This window comes from Meriones unguiculatus, chromosome 9, assembly GCF_030254825.1.
Source record: "Meriones unguiculatus strain TT.TT164.6M chromosome 9, Bangor_MerUng_6.1, whole genome shotgun sequence".
Classification (NCBI taxonomy): Eukaryota; Metazoa; Chordata; class Mammalia; order Rodentia; family Muridae; genus Meriones; species Meriones unguiculatus.
The window spans coordinates 20620458-20640746 of record NC_083357.1 but is presented as its reverse complement, the minus strand read 5'-3'; positions in this window follow the sequence as shown (position 1 = coordinate 20640746).

The window sequence follows — 20289 nt, the reverse complement described above, 5'->3', positions numbered from 1 at the left end:
TGCTATAAACATGGTTGAGCAAGTATCCCTTTTGTGTACTTGAGCAAAGTTTGGGTATATACCCAGCACTGGTATAGCTGGGTCTTGAGGAAGCACTATTCCTAATTGTCTTAGAAAGCGCCAGATAGATTTCCAGAGTGGTTGTACCAGTTTACATTCCCACCAGCAGTGGAGGAGGGTTCCCCTTCCTCCACAACCTCTCCAGCATGTGTTGTCCCTTGAGTTTCATCTGGGCTATTCTGATGGGTGTAAGGTGAAATCTCAGGGTTGTTTTGATTTGCATTTCCCTGATTTCTAATGAGGATGAGTATTTCTTTAAGTGTTTCTCTGCCATTCGATATTCCTCTGTCGAGAATTCTCTGTTTAGCTCTGTTCCCCATCTTTATGTTGAGGTCTTTGATCCACTTAGACTTTAGTGGCTATTGTGAAGGGTGTTGTTTCCCTAATTTTTTCTCGACCCTTTTTTCTTTCATATACAGGCGGGCTTCTGTTTTTTATGAGTTGATTTTGTATCCTGCCACTTTGCTGAAGGTGTTTATCAGCTGGAGGATGTCTCTGGTTGAATTCTTGGGGTCACTCATATATACTATACTAACATCTGCTAATAGTGACACTTTGACCTCTTCCTTTTAGATTTGTATCCCTTTGATCTCTTTTAGTTGTCTTATTGCTCTGGCTAGGACTTCAAGTACTATGTTGAAGAGATATAGAGAGAGTGGGCAGCCTTGCCTTGTCCCTGATTTCAGTGGGATTGCTTTAAGTTTCTCTCCATTGAGTTTGATGTTGGCTATAGGCTTGCTGTGATTTGCCTTTGCTATGTTTAGATATGTTCCTTGTATCCCTGATCTCTCCAAGACTTTAAACATGAATGGGCGTTGGATTTTGTCAAATGCTTTTTGAGCATCTAAGGAGATGATCATGTGCTTTTTACCCTTCAGTTTGTTTATGTGGTGGATTACATTGATGGATTTCCATATGATGAACAACACTTGCATGCCTTGGATGTAGCCTATTTTGTCATGGTGGATGATATGTTTGATGTGTTCTTAGATTCGGTTTGCAAGTATTTTATTCATTATTTTTGAGTCAATGTTCATAAGAGAGATAGGTCTGAAGTTCTTTTTTTTTGTTGGGTCTTTGTGTGGTTTAGGTATCAGGGTGAATGTCATTTCGTAGAATGAGTTTGGTAATGTACCTTTTGTTACTATTTTGTGGAATAGTTTGAGGAGAGTTGGTGTTAGCACTTCTTTGAAGGTCTGGTAGAATTCTGAGATGAAACGATCTGGCCCAGGGCTTTTTTTTTGGAGGGGAGATTATTAATGACTGCTTCAATTTCCTCGGGGAATATAGGGCTATTCAGTTTTTCTACCTGATCTTGACTTAATTTTGGAAGATGGAATCTATCAAAAAAATTTTCCATTTCATTCAGGTTTTCAAATTTTGTGGCATATAGGCTTTTGTAGTATGACCTAATGATTGTTTATATTTCCTCAGTGTCTGTAATTATGTGACCCTTTTCATTTCTGATTTTGCTGATTTTGATAGATTCTCTCTGCTTTTTAGTTAGCTTGGCTAAGGGTTTGTCTATCTTGTTGACTTTCTCAAAGAACCAGCTTTTTCGTTCATTGATTCTTTGAATAGATTTATTTGTTTCTAATTGATTGATTGATTGATTTCAGCCCTGAGTTTGATTATTTCCAGCCTTCTGCTCCTCTTGGGTGTATCTGCTTTTTTTTTTTTTTCCTAGTCTTTTCAGTTGGGCCATTAAGGTGCTTGTATGTGATGTTACAAATTTCTTCTTGAAGGCACTTAGTGCTATAAATTTTCCTCTGAGCATTGCTTTTAATGTGTCCCATAAATTTGGGTATGTTGTGCCTTCATTTTCATTTAATTCTAGGAATTCTTTAATTTCTTTCTTTATTTCTTCCTTGACCCAGCTGTCATTGAGTAACAAGTTGTTCAGTTTCCATGTGCATGTTGGCTTTTTGTTATTTCTGTTGTTTTTGAGGTCCAGCTTTAGTCCATGGTGGCAGATAGAATACAAGGGATCATTTTAATCTTTTTGTATCTGTTGAGGCTTGCTTTATGACCAACTATATGGTCTATTTTGGAGAAGGTTCCATGCGGTGCTGAAAAGAAGTTATACTCTTTTGAGTTTGGATGAAAAGATCTATAGACATCTATTAGTTCCATTTGATTTAGGGACTCTGTAAGTGTTTTTATTTCCCTATTTGTTTTCTGTCTAGTTGATCTGTCCCTTGGTGAGAGTGGAGTGTTGAAATCTTCCACTATTAAGGTATTAGGATCAATGTGTGATTTAAGCTTAAATATTGTTTCATTTCCGAATGTAGGTGCTCTTGTATTTGGGACATAGATATTCAAAATTATGATGTGCTCTTGGTGGATTTTTCCTTTGATGAGAATATAGTGGCCCTCCTTATCTTTTTTATTAACTTGGGTTGAAAGTCTACTTTATTAGATATTAGGATGGCTACTCCAGCTTGTTTTCTGGAACTATTTGCTTGAAAACATTTTTCCAGCCCTTTACTATATGGTAGTGTTTATCTTTGTTGCATAGGTATGTTTCTTGTATGCAACAGAATGTTGGATCCTGTTTCTGCAACCATTCTGTTAGTCTGTGTCTTTTTAATGGGGAGTTGAATCCTTTGATGTTGATAGATACTTGTAACCAACAATTGTTACTTACTTTTGAGGTGGGTTTGGTGGTGTCACTGAGTTTCATTGCTTGTATTCTTTTGGTTTTTTTGTTGTTGTTGTTGTTGTGTAGTTATCTATTTCCTGTGTTTCCTTAGATGTAGTTGTTTTCCTTGGTTTTGAATTTCCTTTCTAGTAACTTCTGTAGAGCTGGGTTACTATGTAGATATTGTTTAAATTTGGTTTTGTCATGGAATATTTTGAAATCTCTGTCTATGTTGATTGAAAGTTTTGCTGGGTATAGTAGTCTGGGTTGTAATTTGTGTTCCCTTAAGGACTGTATGATTTCTGTCCAGGCCCTTCTGCCTTTCATAGTTTCTGTTGAGAAATCTGGTGTGCTTATGATAGGTCTACCTTCATATGTTACTTGGCCTTTTTCCCTTGCTGCTTTTAGAATTTTTTCTTTGTTCTGTAGTTTCAGTGTTTTGACTATGATGTGACATGAAAAATATCTTTTCTGGTCTAGTCTACTTGGTGTTCTGTAGGCCTCTTGTATGTTTATGGACATATCTTTCTTTAAGTAGGGAAAATTTTCTTCTTTAATTTTCGTGGAAATATTTTCCGAACCTTTGAGCCTAATGTTTTCTTTTTCTTCTACTCCTATTATTCTTAGATTTTGTCTTTTCATGGTGTCCTTGATTTCTTGAATGTTTTGTGTTTGGAACTTTTCTGATTTTATTTTTTCTTTGAGAGACTTGTCAATTTCTGCAAGTGTATGTTTGGCTCCTTAGATTCTTTCTTCCATCTTTTGTATCCTGTTGGTGATGCTTACCTTTGTAGTTCTTGATCTTTTCTCTATGTTCTCCAGCTCCAGGTTTTTTTCTATTTGTATTTTCTTTATTGATTCTAATTCTGTTTTTATGTCTTGCACCATTTCCTTCATCTGTTTAAATGTGGAGTCCTGCTTTTCAATGACAGCTTCTATTTTTTTTTTGTCTGTTTCCTCTCTATGTATCACTAATTGGGCCTCTACTTCTTTGGCTATAATTGCCTGTATTTCTATGAGAGCTTTGTTTGTTTCTTCTTTATTTGCATTCATTTGTGTGGACATTTCTTTGAGAGCTTTGTTCATTCTTTGTTTGCCTCAATTTTCGTGGTCATTTCTCTGAGAGCTCTATTGGTTTCCCCTTTTTTCATCTCGATTTCTTTGGCTATTTCTCTGAGGGCTTTGTTCATTTCATCTTTATGGGCCTCTAATAGCTGGAGAAACATAGTTTTGAGGTCGTTTTCTTGTATATCTAGTGACTTGAAGTTTCCATTGTTTTGTGGGGTTGCTGGTGAGTTCATTATGTCCTGATTTTTGTTGGGTGTGTTCTTATGTCTGCCTCTAGTCATCTGGTTATTTATAACCCTCACTGTTTGTTTCTTGATTTTGTAGTTCAGGCTATGATTTCTCTTTCTGTTTTCTGGACTGTTTTTTCAGGAAGATGAGAGAGGTTCACTGGTTTGGTTTCAGTTTTGCCTAAGAAAGGAATGTGATGTTATTTGCATGTGCTTTTAGAGGGCGCAGTGTGCATGTGTAGATTCTCTGACTATTGCAGTGGCCTGCAGGCCACTATTATGCAGTTGTCTGAAATCTAGGGATTGTTTTCTTGGATTACACTGGCGGACCCCCAAGGCAGAGGCTTCAATGTTGGTGTCACTATACCAATAATCCCTATGATGCCCACACTAGAGGTGTGGGTCGCAGGGATCTTATCTCGTTACTTCTGTGGAGAAGTCCTTGGTCTGGGGTAAACTCTCCCTAGAAGGTTCACTCACTCTCTTGCAGGACCAGTTGGAATTCATAGGGATTCCTCTTGATATCTACCCTCTGATTTGGTCCTGCTGCGGGAAATGCGCGGGTATTCTAACAGTCAGCTCTATGGCACTGTGGACGCAGGACTTGGTGTCCACCTTTCCTGTTTGCTGCCTCTCTGTCCTTTCCCTCTGCCAGGAGGGGTTATGTTGACTGGTCCGGGGTAGCGTGGGAAAGAGTTAGGTTGAGTGTTCTCAATCCCAGATCCGGGTCCCAGATCTCTCTGCCAGACGAAGCCTGGTGGTAGATCCTTTGTTTGCTGATTCCGAGAGAGTACCAGGTATGGTTGAGTGTCCTCAGATCCAGAGCTTGGGTTTTTCTGCCAGGAGCTGCTGGGTGAGGTGGAGAGCGGGTTCTGTGTCCTGTGGCAGGCTGCCTCTCTGTCCTTCCCCTCTGATCTTCCCCTCCACTAGGACTAGTTTATGATGGCACTTTCAGCGGAGTGCCAGAAGTGTTTATGACTTCTCAGTCCCAATCCTGAGCCGGGGTTTCTCTGCCAAGTGTCTGAGGGCAACTGGTGTTAGGACTTGGTGCTAGACCTTATTGTGCTGGACCTGGGAGAGTCTCAGGAGGTGTTGAATGACCACAGTCCCAGATCCCGAGCTGAAGTTTGTTTGCTAGGAGCAGCTGGCAGCACTGGGGTCCAGGCACTGTGAAGCCACTGTGTGCCTCTCTATCCTTCTGCTCCACTGTGGCAGGGTTAAGCATTCTGGTTCTCAGGGGAGTGCCCGAAAGGATTGGGTTTTCTCAGCCTAGATCTTGTTTTTTTTTTTTTTTTTTTTTTTTGTGGGAGCTGCAGCTCTTGCTGGGGCTGGGGTACAGACAGTGTGGTCTGTGGCAGATTCTCCTGAATGCCTCCTTCCTCCTCCAAAGAGGGAGTAGGGTTTTGGGTGCTGGGAAGTGCCTGGAGATCACCTATCGGGGTGTTTCCTCCTGGAGGAGTCTGCTGTGACCTGATTCTAGATGGACTCAGATCATGGTTAGTCTCTTTCTTCTTGGAAGTCTAGATAATTCTGTTCTGGGTTAATCAACCCCTTCACTCACCAATTTCCGCATTGCTGGTCCTCTCCCCTTCATCAAAGCTGCACAGTAGCTTCCACCATCTTGGAAGAGCTCGTTTTTTAAACTTTTGAATATTTTCCTCAAAAGTTTTAAATAATTTTTAGTTTGGCTAATGATTTGTGTTCTATGGGCAATGCCATCTTTGTGTTGCATTTATCGAAAAGATAATCATGTATGTTAAATTTTTTGTTTCTATTTCATGAATCAAACATGCAATTTTTTAAGCTGAATTTCAATTCTCTAATGAAATACTGTATAGTGCAATGATTTTCTAGTGTTTTTAATGGAATTCTGTGCTCACAATGATAGTTCCAGTGAGTGGATCATAAGTTGATGGATCTGTGTATTTGTGTATTTACTTCTACCCCTGTCTCAGTCTTTTTTTTTTTTTTTTTTAATTCTGGCATGCCTGCTAATTAATTTCCAGAGAGTGTGTGCAAATATCCCTTTTTAGAGCAAATTAAGGACTGACAGAATCGTCTATGCGTGCTGCTCTTTATAAATCTTGGCCTGATTTGCCCCCAGGGGCCTGCCATTGATGATCCACAGTCTGATGTATTTACTATTACTCTCTTCCTTGTAAGTTATATATCCCAGAATAGGCATTCTCAGATTCTTCAAGCCTTAAAGAAAATTTACTCTAACTTTTCAAAGATTTATCAACTGCGTGTTCACTGCACTGGAATTTTTGCTTCCAAGGTACTCACTGCTTATTTTAGCATGTAGTTTTACCAGAGCCATAATTGTCAACTTTAATAAAATTTAGTGACAGAAGCCATGTTGATGCCCATGGCTCTTGTTGCTACTGAGGACCTTGTTGAGGTTCATGGTCCTGCTACAGTCAGGGGTTGTGTCTATGTCCATGGCCCGTGTTACTACCAAAGGTCAAGCAGCTGTTCCTGGTCTGTGCTGCTTCCTGAAGCATGTTGATTTTGTTCAGTGCCATGCTGCTGCAGGGGAGGGAGGAATGTTGCTATCTGTGATCCATTTTGCCTCAGAGGCCATTTTGGTGGCCTATGCTGCCTCTGAGGGCCATGAAAGTGTCCATGTCTTGTGTTATAAAACAGGCCAATGTTGATGTCCATGGCTTATGCTGCCACTGGAGACCATGCTGAGGTCTGTGACATGTGCTAATGCCAGGGCCCATATGAATGTCTGTGGTCTATGCTGTTGCCAGAAACCATGTGGAATTCCATGATCTGTACTCCCACTGACTTTAAAGGACAAGGAAGCTACTTTTGCAATGGTACGGATACTGCAGACTCATAGTTGAAAAAAAAAGAAGACATAGAAGACTTCTGTGACAATCCCTAACTCATCCCATTCTCATCCTCCAAAATTGTAAGAGCCTAGACAGAAAGCTATTGAACTCTTTAAAAATTGTGATAAGGATGCCGAAGTGTAGCTTTCCACAATTGATGGTTTCTGGTGGGGTGTACATGGGAAGAATTCAGGTTTCTTTCTTTCTTTTTTTTTTTTTTAAGGGTCTGGCCACTGAGAGTTTGACCATGTCCCAAAAAAGTACATGGACAACAAAAATTGAACTTGTATTTATTTATTTATTTATTTCCTCCTTTCTTTCTCTTTTCTTCTCCTTTTTTCTTTGAGATGGCCCCAAGGGTTGGGGGAAGGCCTGGGAGGACTAGTAAGGAAGTGTGAACAGGGTGCATTAAGTGAAATTCCCAAGTAATCTATAAAAATATTATGTAGAAAACAAAAAGAAAAAAAAAAAGCTCTACTTGCTTGTGAGTTCTCATCTCCAGCTTTGATTTTATTTGCATTAAAAGGTTCACAAACTCTATGAACTAGTTGTTGATGGTATTCTATGTCATGGGTTCATCTTTTTCCCTCACAGTTTAAAATTTTTTTATTGTTTATTATTATTAGTTACATTTTATTAACTCTGTATCCCAGCTGTATCCCACTCCCTTATTCCCTCCCAGTCCCACCCTCCCTCCCTCATCTCCTCCCTACCCCTTTCCAAGTTCATGGATTGGGGAGGACCTCCTCCCCTTTCATCTGTCCCTGTTTTATCAGGTATCTTCAGGGATGGCTGCAAAGTCCACCTCTGTGGCCTAGCAGAACTGCTCCTTCCTTTGGGGGTGGGGAGGTCAAAGAGCCTGCCATTGAGTTCCTGTCAGAGATAGTTCCACAAGGACCAAATATATCTGGGCACAGGGTTTTTTCTGAAACTGATGCTCCAACCAAGGACCATGTATGGATATAACATAGAACCTTTACTCGGATGAAGCTTGTGGTAGCTCAATAACCAATTGGTTTCCCATAGTAAGGGGCACAGTTTAAAATTTTAATAAGTTCTTTCTTGTGCAAATACTAGATTGCTTATTTGATTCTCAGACTTTCTTGCAAACTTGGATATTAAACCTTAACTTCCAAAAGGAACTTGAAGTCAAATATTTAAGTGCACATTGATGAGGAACTACTCAATAAGGTAGTATCTTGTTTCCATTCTAGCCAAAGCCCTCTACTTCATTTTCACTGTCTTGTAACACACTCTAAACTGACATATTTCCATACAAAAAAAATGAAAAACAAAAAACAAAAAACAAGTTCAAAGAATGCCCTTTCTGGGTTTTTCTTTCAGGAATCTTGATTCTTGTATTCTAGCTCCTTACTGATGTTATTTTCATTTAAATTATCTTTAATTATCTTTCCACTTTGTTTTTCTAACATTTTAAAGTTCACACTATCTGTTACCATCACAACTAAGTGATAGACATGCTAATTTCAAAGGTAGAAAATTTCACAGGGTCCTAGACTTATAGGCAACTATGGACAGCTAAAGAACTATAGGCTACTAATGACTGCCTTCAAGAGGGAGAGTTCTTTCTTCCAGGGATGAGACAGCTTACTGATTGTCCAATAGACATGGGTCATCCTTGAAACCATGTATACAAGAAGAACATGAATGAGCTCAGAAGATTGTATTTATTTGTGAAAAAAAATGAGTAGTAAAAGCTAAGAAAGTACCTTTAAATTTAATGAAATGTACCAAAGTCTCACTAGTTTGATGATTGCTATAATTTCCTATTGTTTATTATTGGATTAAGAAATTCATGTTCAACTTCAAGCCTTGTACTTTATATATTCTTATACAAATAAGTAGTGAATGTTATTGAATGTTTTAAGTAATCATATTACATTATATTAACCTATTGAAAATTTTTTTATTTTTTAAAATGTGTTTTCATTTCTGAAACACTCTTATATTCTTGAGTTTCTTAGTTAAATTATTAGATATTTAGATTACTTGCATTTAGAAATGATATATTTAGGATATTTCAACAATATGTTTTAAACATATTGGCTAAGAGAATGAATTTCCTGTAGGATGAGAAAATCAAATAGTCATTGGAAGTGGATGGAGGAAGGGAGCAGGGTAAAAAAAGGGATGGGGGAGCAGGGGTGGCGACTACAAGTAGGGACTGTAGGGAAGAGAGGGCTGGGTGAGAGAACAGAAATCAGAGGTGAGGGGCATCTCTGGAACTTGTCAGAGACCTGGGGTCTATAGGGGTTATGCTAGCTTAGACTCACAGCAGCGAGAATATGGACCCTGAAGTAGCCACTTCTTGAAGCCAGGCAGGAATTCTAGTGAAGGGATATGAACATCAACCTACCCATAAAGCCTTCTACCCAAAATTTGTCCTGTCTACAAGATGTGCAGAGACAAAGATGGAACAAAGTTTGAGGAAATGGTCAAAAAAAGAAAAAAAGACTGACCCTACTTGAGACCCATCCCATGAGAGAGAACCAGTTTCTCACACTATTAATGTTACTCTGCTATGCTTGTGGACAGGAGCCCAGCAAAACTCCTCTGAGATGCTTTCCTCAGCATCTGATGGAAACAGATGCAGAGAACAACAGCCAAACATTAGACAGAGCTTGGGAAGTCATATGGAAGAGTTGGATGAACAAATGAGGGAGCCAGAGGGATCAAGGACTCCACAAGAAGACCTACAGAGTCAACTAACCTGGTTCTATGGGGGCTCACAGTTTATGAACTACCAAGAAAAGAGCATACATGGACTGATCCTAAGCCCCCTGCATGTATGTAGCCTATATACAGCTTGTTCCTAATGTGGCTCCCCCAACAACTGGAGTGAGTCACTCGGACTGTGATGCTTCACACTGGATCCTGTCCCCTTAACTGGGCTGTCTTGTCTAGCCTTAGTGGAAGAAGATGCTCCTGGTGCTACAGTGATTTAATGTGCCCAGTTGGGATGGTACCCATGGGAGACCTCCCCCTGCTCTGAGGTAAGGGGTTTGCAACGGTGGGGGAATTGGAGAAGAAGGAGGCTGTAATGAGAATGTAAACTCAATAAATAAATATAATTTTTAAAAGTAGGGAGGACAGAGGAGGAGTTGGAGGGGAGAGAATGGTGGGAAGGTTGCATTCAAGTACAATATATAGAAGTATGAATATTAAATCAATGTATGATCAGAGAGCCTGCCACGGAGTTCATGCCCGAGAACGCCCCTGCTCCCCTTACTAGGGTACCCACTTAGAGACTGAGTCTATGGGCTACATCTGAGCAGGTGCTTTAGGTCCTCTCCATACCTGTTCCTTGGTTGGGGTGCAGACTTGCCAGGCCACAGAGGAAGACAATGCAGCCAGTCCTGATGAGACCTGATAGCCTAGGGTCAGGTAGGAGGAGAAGAAGTCCTCTACTATCAGTGGACTAGGGGAGGAGCATAGGAGGAGAAGAGGAAGGGAGGGTGGGGCTGGAAGGAGATGAGGGAGGGGCCACAGCCAGGATACCAAGTAAATAAATTGTAATAAATAATAATAATTAATAAAAACATTTTAAAAGAAAATTATGTTCAATTTCAAACCTTCTACCTTCTATATTCTTATAAAAATAAGTAGTAAATTTTATTGAGTATTTCTAATAATCATATTTTGTTATAATAATTTATTGAATCCATAGAAAATTTTAAGCATTTTCTAAAATGCATTGTCATTTCTGAAACACTGTTATATATTCTTGAGTTTCTTATTTAAATTATTGATTAAATATATTGCTTGTCATTAGATATACTGTATTTAGTAATTTTCAACCTATGTGTTTTAACACTATTTATATCCTCTTTTATGAAGGACATCATTTTAGGGCAGCTTGAAAACTTATCTGGTTGATTCTGATAGTTTTGTTTCTGTTCTAAATATCTTTGTACACAAAGAGCTTCTATTTCAATATAAAGTATTTTTCACAACACTATTTTATCTATCAGTATATCTATCTGTCTATCAATTTATCTATTTATTATTTTTGCTCTGTTTTAAAATTTCTGTTTATTCACTTTATATCTAAATTGTATCCACATACGTGCTCTCCTCCAGGTCTCACCTTTTCTATAACTTACCCTGCTCCCAGCTTCCCTACTCCTCAGAAAAGGGGAGCCCTACCAACAACAGCCCATCTCAGCACATCAAGTTGCATCAGGACTAAGCACATCCTCTTCCACTGAGGCCAGGCAAGCCAACTGCAACAGGGGGTTGTGATCTGGAAACAGGCAACAGAGTTGATGTCAGGACCCCTGCTCCCCTTAGGAAGAATCCACATGAAGACTAAGCTGTTCATTGGCTACATATGTGTAGGCGCTATAGGTCCAGTCCATGAAGGGTCCTTGGCTAGTGCTTCAGTCTCCATAAACCCCTACCCTGTCCCAGGTTAGTTGACTCTGTTGGTCTTTTGTGGAGTTCTTGTCTCCCCAGGTTCTTCTATTCTTCCCCCTCCCTCTTCCACAAAGCTCTGCCCAACGTTTTGCTGTGAGTCTCTGCATCTGTCTGGATCCCCTGCTGGGTGGAGCCTCTCAGAGGACAGTTATGGAGGCTCCTGTGCAAGAACTGCAGCATATAAGGGGTTAGCTCTCTCTTTTAGGGTAGGTGGTCTTACTAGGTAGACCAGGATGGCCTCAATTTCACAGAGACCCACCTGCCTTTGCCTAGAAAGAGCTGGGATTAAAGGCATGTATGTTTTCAATTTTTAAATTGTCTAAATATGTAAATCATTGTACTTTGCTCTTACCACCTTTGTCACTCTTCACTCCCTCTCCTTTTCTCCCTTACTTCAACTACCTTACTTCTACATTTATGTCTCAATGTTTGATATGTCTGCATATGTGAGTGTGAGTATTTAGATGCAATTCCACTTATTCCTGTTGACTTGCTTTCTCCTTCCTCTGTGCACTGTTATTTATACACACCCTTTCCAGTTGACCTTGCTTCTTTCCTCCCAATCTTTATTTTATGTCCTATATTAGAATCATACTTAAATCCAGATTCCACAAATTAGATTTTTACAAATGGATATTTTTCTGTAGGAGCTCAGGTTTATTTATTTATTTTTTAACGTGATGATTTCCAGTTTCATGTATTTGCTGGAAGTTGAGGTAATTTCATTCATTTTTATGGACAGATGGTATCTCTCTCTGTGTGTGTATGTGTGTGTCTCAGTGTGTCTGTATGTTAGTGTCTACTTTTGTATGTGTATGTATATCAGGGTCTGTGTATATATCTGTGTGTTTTCTGATGATATATTTGTTAAATTGCAGAACTCTTCTAATTTGCTCTGCTTTGTGTTTCCTATTTCCAAACAGTAATTTAAGTATTCAACCTATTTTTCAGTGCTTCGTGTCTCTAAAAACCCCAGTTAATATTAAATTTTCTTGTGAAATGCCAATAAAAATTATCCATATTTGCCTTTTATGTGTATCTGCTCTTATCAATCAATACATAAATTTTGACTTGCTTCTATCTCATCTCTCATATCTATCCAAAGATCTCACTTGCTGTTCTTCTATCTGAACTACCTGAAGTCTTTTGAAATAATGATCTCAGTTTTATTTCTTGAAAATGGTTACTTTACCACAAAGCAAGCACCATCTTTTTAATATCCCTTTTAACTTTTATTTAACAAGTGATTTCATGTTGGTTATAGACATATAAAATACTTAGCATGTTTGCTTCATTGGTTTAAAGATGTAATTTGTAGTTTATTCATTTATTTTATTGCACTTTAAAAAATACACTATGCAATCTAGATTATCTTTGCTAATGTTTAGCAATTTTTAATTCAAACTGAAATTATTTGTTCTTTATTGTTGGAACCCAAGAGCTTTTCTAAGGCATTACTTATGCAGCCACTCCTGATGAGATCTGATAGACTAGGATGAGAAGGAAGGAGAGGAAGACCTCCCCATCAGTGGACTTGGGGAGGGGCATGCATGGAGAAGAGTAAGGGAAGATGGGATTAGGAGCGAAGGGGGTGCTATGGGGGAGTACAAAGTGAATAAAGTGTAATTAATATTTTTTTTTAAAAAAAGGAAATACAAACCCACTCGACTGAAAATTTACCCTACCTACAAAAAATCCAGGGATAAAGATGGAGTAGGATTGCGGGAATGGCCATCCAATAACTGTCCCAACCTGAGATCCAACCATAAAAGAGAGCCAAACCCTAACACTAGTAATGATATTTTGCCATGCTTACAGATGGGAACCCAGCATGACTGTACTCTGAGAGATCCCACCCAGCAGTGGATCAAAACAGCCAAACATTAGACAGAGCTCAGGGAGTCTTGTGGAAGTGAGCAAAAAGGATAGAAGTACACAGAGAGAAAAAGAACTCCACAAGAAGACCAACAGAGTCAACTAACCTTGGCCCATGGAGGCTTACAGAGACTGAAGCACAAACCGAAGTACAGGAATGGACTGAACTTTGGCCCCAACATAAATGTAACTGAGGGAGAGCTTCCTCTTCATGTGAGTCCTCTAGCCAATGGAGCTGGGGCTGTCTATATCATGGATTCTGTTACCTGCTTTTAGATCATTTTCCCCTCGCTTGACTGCCTTCTCTGGCATCAGTGGAAGAGAATGTGCTTATCCCTGATGCAACTGGGTGTGCCAAATTGGATGGTAAGGAAAGGCTCCCCTTTTCTGAGGAGAAGGAAGGGGAAAAAAGAGGAAGAGGGTTGGAGTATGGGACCAGAAGCAGAGAAGGGAGGGTGTGCATCCAATATGTAAGTTGCATAAATACATAATTTTTAAAAAAAGAAAGAGAGAAAAGAGCATAAAGAATTAGAAGCAAGAAAGAATAGATAGAGTTCATCACTCTGAAACTATATTTTGGTTTGCAGTTGAGCTAAAAAATGAATGTGCTCTTGGGGACACTGAAAAGTTAGTGAGTGTTTCTCAGAAACACATGCCACAGGAAGGAGAGTTCATACTGATGGCCCTCTAGAAGAACAGAGTAGGTAGAGGAGAAGGAAGAAAAGAAGAGAGATTCTCAAACCAGTGAGAGGAAAGGCTCTTTGGCCACAAGGGTAGTTTATCTTTGACAATTCTAGGGACAGTTATTCCACAGGATATGTGATGTGTAAAGAAAGGAATGGATAGGTGATTTGAAAAGGATGTATATTTTGACACTGTCTAAAGTAAAATAGTTAAATCACTGAGACATTACATAAACAAATAAGTTCCCCTCCTATCAGAAAAAAAGAAGCATATAAAGGAATCCTATGTATTCTCATTCCATATCGAAGAGAGGGAATTTTTTATTTAAGATACGTAATTGACCAAACTGATTTCACAGCAAAGAGAATATAAGAGCAATAAATACGAGACAGAAGTGTAAGATATAATTTAGTCTTATTAAAGATAAAGGATTGTGGTTGGAAAGATGGTTCAGGGATAAAGTGCATGTCACATAAGTATGAAGACCTAAATTGAAACACTCAGCATCTACATAAAAATCTGTGAATCCCCATAACCCCAAAGCTGGTTAGATGGAGACAAGGTCTCTTAGTTTTATTAGTAACTGGTCTAAAAAAGAAGATGAGCGCCGGTTTATTAGAGACCTAGTCTCAAAAAGTAAAATGGAAAGTGATTGATTCACATGCAATATTTATCTCTGGTCTAGACACACACATACCTTCACACACATACATACAAATGTATACATTCACAGTATACACAAACACAAAAATAAATTTTAAAATCAATAAATACAAAAATTAAAGATGAGGCATCATTGATAAACAGTAACTTGTACAAGTTAGTCTCATGAAGAAGGTTGCTTTTTCATGCTAGATCTTAGAGCAGATCCATTTCTCAAGGAAGAACAATTTTCTTTTCTAAACAACAAGCCAATCTCGTCATCTCATAGAACTCCTTTCTGGTCTCTATACAGACTTTGTTCAATGCACCTTTATTGAAAATCTTTCCAACTTTTTTTTCTGTGTGTTGAGAAGTCATTTTTCAAAGGGAAACTAAAAGGCCGAATAAAAGCATTTACTTAGAAATCTACCTTTCAATAAATGTCTTTAAATTTCTAAGGCAAGATGTCTATGACAAAAAAACAATTATGAATGCTTTTGAAATACCCTGAGAAATGCTACTGGATAGGCTTATTTTGTTATTCTATAAATATTCTCCTTTTCCAGAAAAAAAAAATGATTAGTTTTGAATTCACCATAATCTAATTCAATTACACCCAAAATTCTAACAATTTTCTATAAAGCTTTAAAAATTATGCCTTTGACATTGGCAGTATTAGCCTTTTAAAAAATCCATTTTTCCTTCTTTTGACATTACTTTATTCTAGACCAATTACAAATAGTGTAGCCTCAACAAGTTTTTAAAAGCTCAAACATACCATGAAGTGATGCAGAACAGAAATTAAAATTTATGTATTAATTTTCTTTTGTTTTTTCACAACTATGAATTCTTACCTAGTACGACACTGAGACCTCTATATGAATAATTTTGAAATATTTTCCTTGACTTAATGACTCTTTGTTCTCTATTTAATGACTTTTTGTTATGCTAAGGAAATAATATTGAAAATCAAATGTTCATTGTAAGTTGTGGATTTCTATACAATTGTCAGGGTCAATTTCATTCTCCATGGGAAATTCACTAATACTTAATTCCATGACTCCTCGAAATAGCTGGAGGTAGATAATGGACAAAGACAAACAATGGGGATATCATGAAAGAAAGAATTAATATAATGAAAAGTCAGTTCCATATATTATCTTTAACATGTTTTCTTAAAGCCCTGTTTAGAATGCTGGTATGAGGGATGTCTCTTGGTTTCCGTCTTGGCTTTTACACAACTGCTGTGTGACCAGGAATAGAATGTACTTTCTAGAATGAAATGTGTTGTGGATATAAACATGTTATTGTTTTGGTTCCAGGTGTGGGATGTGGGACTGATTCAGATGGTCCACAGCAGCAGACTATTTGCCTCACACAGGCTCTGAGAGGAGTTCTTTGCCAGCTGCAGATAGTTTGAATCTGAGGACTCTAGAGAGAGAATGATGCCATAGCCCAGAGAATGGAGGTAAGAGAAAACAAAACAAGGCTTATGCTGCTTTTCCCTTGCTTCCAGTTGCTGTTGTGAGACAAGAAGTTAGGAATTTCCTGACTGGAGGATTAGACTGGCTCCAAGGAACTCAATGACCCTGACCAGCAGAAAGCAGCTAAGAATGAACTGTGGCCCCTTTCCCACTAATCTTTTCTCTCTCCTACCTGGAGCTGGAATGGATGGGAGTGTAATAGGGTGAGAGAGATATATGAAATATATATTTTAAAGTACAACAGAAAGGTCCAACTCTGCCAGTCCAATCACTCTCTTTCTGCTTGAAGATTCTAGAAAATGTTATTTAGATTACTGGGTACTTTAGTTGCTTAGATCTTTTACATATTAGACTTTTTTCTGTTGCTTGACAAAATACCTTAACTAGAAGCAGGGAGGACTAGCACTTAGGGAAGAAAAGTTTTGTTTTTGTTTTTGTTTTGTTTTGTTTTCTGGTGGTTCCAGAGGGATACAGTCTACTGTGGGGCAAAAGGCATGGCATGACAGCAGGATTGTGAAATTGGATAACATTTTTCACCTCCATGTGGAAAGCAGAGGGAGATCAGGAAGTGAGCAAAGCTACAAACCTTCAAGCATTACTCATGGTGATGTACATCATCCACCAAGGTTCTGCCTCTTAAAGTTCCATAACCTGACTAAACAGCACAGAATCTAAAGACAAAGTGTCTCGTATAAAAGTCAACGAGGAACATTTTTCATTCAAAAAGCCATAATTACTTATCTCATTGCTCTAAAAAGAACAACCTATACAAACAAATTGCTAATGGTTTTAGAAGGTAGAACTTTATGGGGTCGGAACTTACAAAGAAGGCTCTTTATATCAAAACAGACAGAAAAGATAGATGAAGATATAGATAGATGATAGAAAGATAAATAGTTACTTAGATATTTTAGATATTAGATATTTTTCTGTTGCTTCATAAAATACTTTAATAAATATAAATAATAAAATAATTCCAAAAGGTGCTTGATATAGATGATGATGATGATGATGATGATGATGATTATGATGATGATAGATGGGTAATAGACAGAAAAACACATAGACACATACATACATACAGATAGATAGATAGATAGATAGATAGATAGATAGATAGATAGATAGCTGCATGCATACATACATACATACATACAGGGTCTCCTAGATATCTGCTTGTAAGGTGATTTACTGTAAGAGTCCTAAAATAACATCAGTTATATTGGATTAGTTTTTGCCATCAGCATTGACCATTTGGGAAAGGATTACACTAAAAGGAGCCAACAACAGAATCTAAAAGCTTATGTCATTATAAACCTAAGCAAATGCTTTTTCCTGCTGTTCATAGTAGCTTTTCCCTTGGCAAAAATGCCTCTAGCTCTCCAATGAAAGTTTACCCAGCTTATAGTGAAACTCGAATATGGAGTTCTGAGAGAAACTAATCTCTCTACAAACTACCCACTGGTAAAAACATGACCCCGACCTCAGCAGGAGAAGATGGAACATGGCAGGAGCCTACCACAGAGGGCCTCTGAAAGACTCTACCTAGCAGGGTATCAAAGCAGATGCTGAGAATCAAAGCCAAACTTTGGGCAGAATGCAGAGGATCATATGAAAGAAGAGGGAGATAGAAAGACCTGGAAGGGACAGGAGCTCCACAAAGAGAGCAACAGAACCAAAAATCTGGTCTGAGTGGTCTTATTTGAGACCCCTTCTTCACCAAATAAACATCAGACTGAAGGCTAATGTGCAATATATATATATATATATATATATATATATATATATATATATATACTCAAGAAATTAAACACCAATAAACCAAAGAATCCAATTAAAAAATTGGTTTCAGATCTAAGTAGACAATTCTCAACAGAAGAATACCAAATTGCAGGGAAACATTTAAAGAAATGTTCAGTGTCCTTAGTCATCAGGGAAATGCAAATCAAAACTCTGAGATTGCAAACTTGGACTGAATGAAACATCAAAAAGTAAATAAATAAATAAAATAAACAACAACAACAACAAAAAAAAAACAACCAACCAACCAACACAAACAACAAAATAAACGGTCCCCCATCCAATGCCCAGTTCTAGGGCTTCTTCTGTACTATTCTCTGTTCTGTTGATTACATCACAGTGCTTCTTTCTTCTATGTTTTTTTTTTTTTGTATTATGTAAAAATATGCTTGGCCATCATCTAAAATAGTTCTGCTGGCTATTAGTCAAGGTTTTTAATAGATGAATTTTAATAAAATGGGATTTCTTCTGCTTATCCTAGTCAATCTATTTTATCTTAAAATAGAGGATGCTATGTAACAAACAATCCAAAAATTGGAAATTGACTCATCAATTCTCAAACCCTTGAGGTACACACTCAGCCCATAGCCATGCTTTAGTACTTGATCTCAAATAAAGTTAGCTCATCTAGAAGAGGCAACAACAGACCAAATTCATGGATAAGAAGGAAGAACTTGTGTTTTAGAGACTGTTCTCAATATTGTGACAAAACTCTTACTGAAGTAACTTATGGGAAGCAGGTTTTATTTTAGTTCATCTCAAAGAATTTCAGGGTTTCCCACATGGAAGACAAATCAGCATGAACAGCAGTCTTTGGCGGCTAGAGCCTGAGACAAAGCACCTGTTCATATTTTGAAGGATCGGGAAACACTGAATGAGACCAGCACACTATGATCTTTAAATGTTGGTCTTTGGGTTTCCATGTATTTCATCCCAGAGGTTTTAGTCTGTAAAATAATGCCACCAGTTATGGACCTGATGTTAAAACTCATGAGGCTACAGGGGATATTTCACATTGACGATCTACCACTGTGTGCATTATAAGCTCTGCACTACCACTGAAAATAAAATGCATTCATTCCAGTTTCAAATATCACCACCATCTTAAGTCTGCAGTGTGTTTGAAAATATAAACTTCAAAATCTCTTTTGAGACTCAAAGCAAAACCTGAGCTTGAGTCCCTGTAAAACCAAGAAATAAGTTAAACATTTAAAATCTGTAATGATACAGAGTAGCCATTTCCACTTGATAAAATGGCAGTTTAATGTCCAAGTGGGTTACATAGTAATGGGAAGAGGGACTGCCTCTGACACAATTTGATTGGCCTGCTCTTTGATCACCTCCCCCTGAGGGCGGGGGGGGGCAGCCTTACCAGGCCACAGAAGATGACAATGCAGCCACTCCTGATGAGATCTGATAGACTAAGATCAGGAGGAAGGAGAGGAGAACCTCCCCTATCAGTGGACTTGAGGAGGGGCATGCGTGAAGAAGGGGGTGGGATGGTGGGATCATCAGGGGAGGGGGGGCTTATGGGGGGATACAAAGTGAATAAAGTATAATTAGTAAAAAAAAAATGCAGGATAACAATTGGAGTTAGCTAGGTGAAATAAATTTATCAGAGCAAAGAAGTAATCCTGCAGATCATTGTCTGGAATCAGTGCGCTCTAACCAGTCTCAGCAGCATCATGTCAACAGTTCTGCCACTGTTGACATGTAGCACACATGTGAACACTCTCTTGTACTTAGGAACCTCTAGTTGTCTGCAGTAGGTATTCCACATCCTAGCATCTCCATCTTACATCCCCTGGGTCTTCTTTGTATCTTGGCTTTATCCTCACACCTTCACACATTTGCAACTAAGGGCCTCTCTGCAGGGAATCGCATTCCATTCCATTACCCAAACTCATGCTTTGATCTGGAACCTGTATACAGACTTCCAATGACTCAAATCATGCTTGCATTTTATGTATCTAAAAAAAAATAATACCATATGGAAAACATTAAGCTTGCTACCATCAGAGAGATAGATAATGGCCCCTAAGACCATGGTTGCAATGGCTCTAACTCTCTAGATAACTGAACTGGTAAAAGCATTACCATAGATGGTCCTGTGTAAGCAAAATACCTTGGCAGCCTTATATTCTTAGGCAATTTCTTTCCAAGTGAATATTTAAAATGAATTTTCATTTCAAATGTATTTTGTGCTTTTCATATGAATTTGCATTTATCCTAGAGCTTTTATGCCCTAGGTGGGGTTTTGCTTTCAAAGCATCTTTCATTTTTTTCCGCAGCAAAACTCAATGTCTTCTCTTGGATACTGCTGTTCTCTTTAATAAGTACAGCTATTTGGTTCCTCTGAATTATCTACAACTTTAAAATAGACTCTAATTTTTTTTCTGACTTTACTGTACATTTTCTTTGCTTTTCTATAATAGTTTCTGCTTTGAAGTCTCACTGTTAAGCTGGTTATGATATGGTCTGAGGTCACCAAATATAAACTAATATACATGTAGCTTGGTGGGACATCTAGT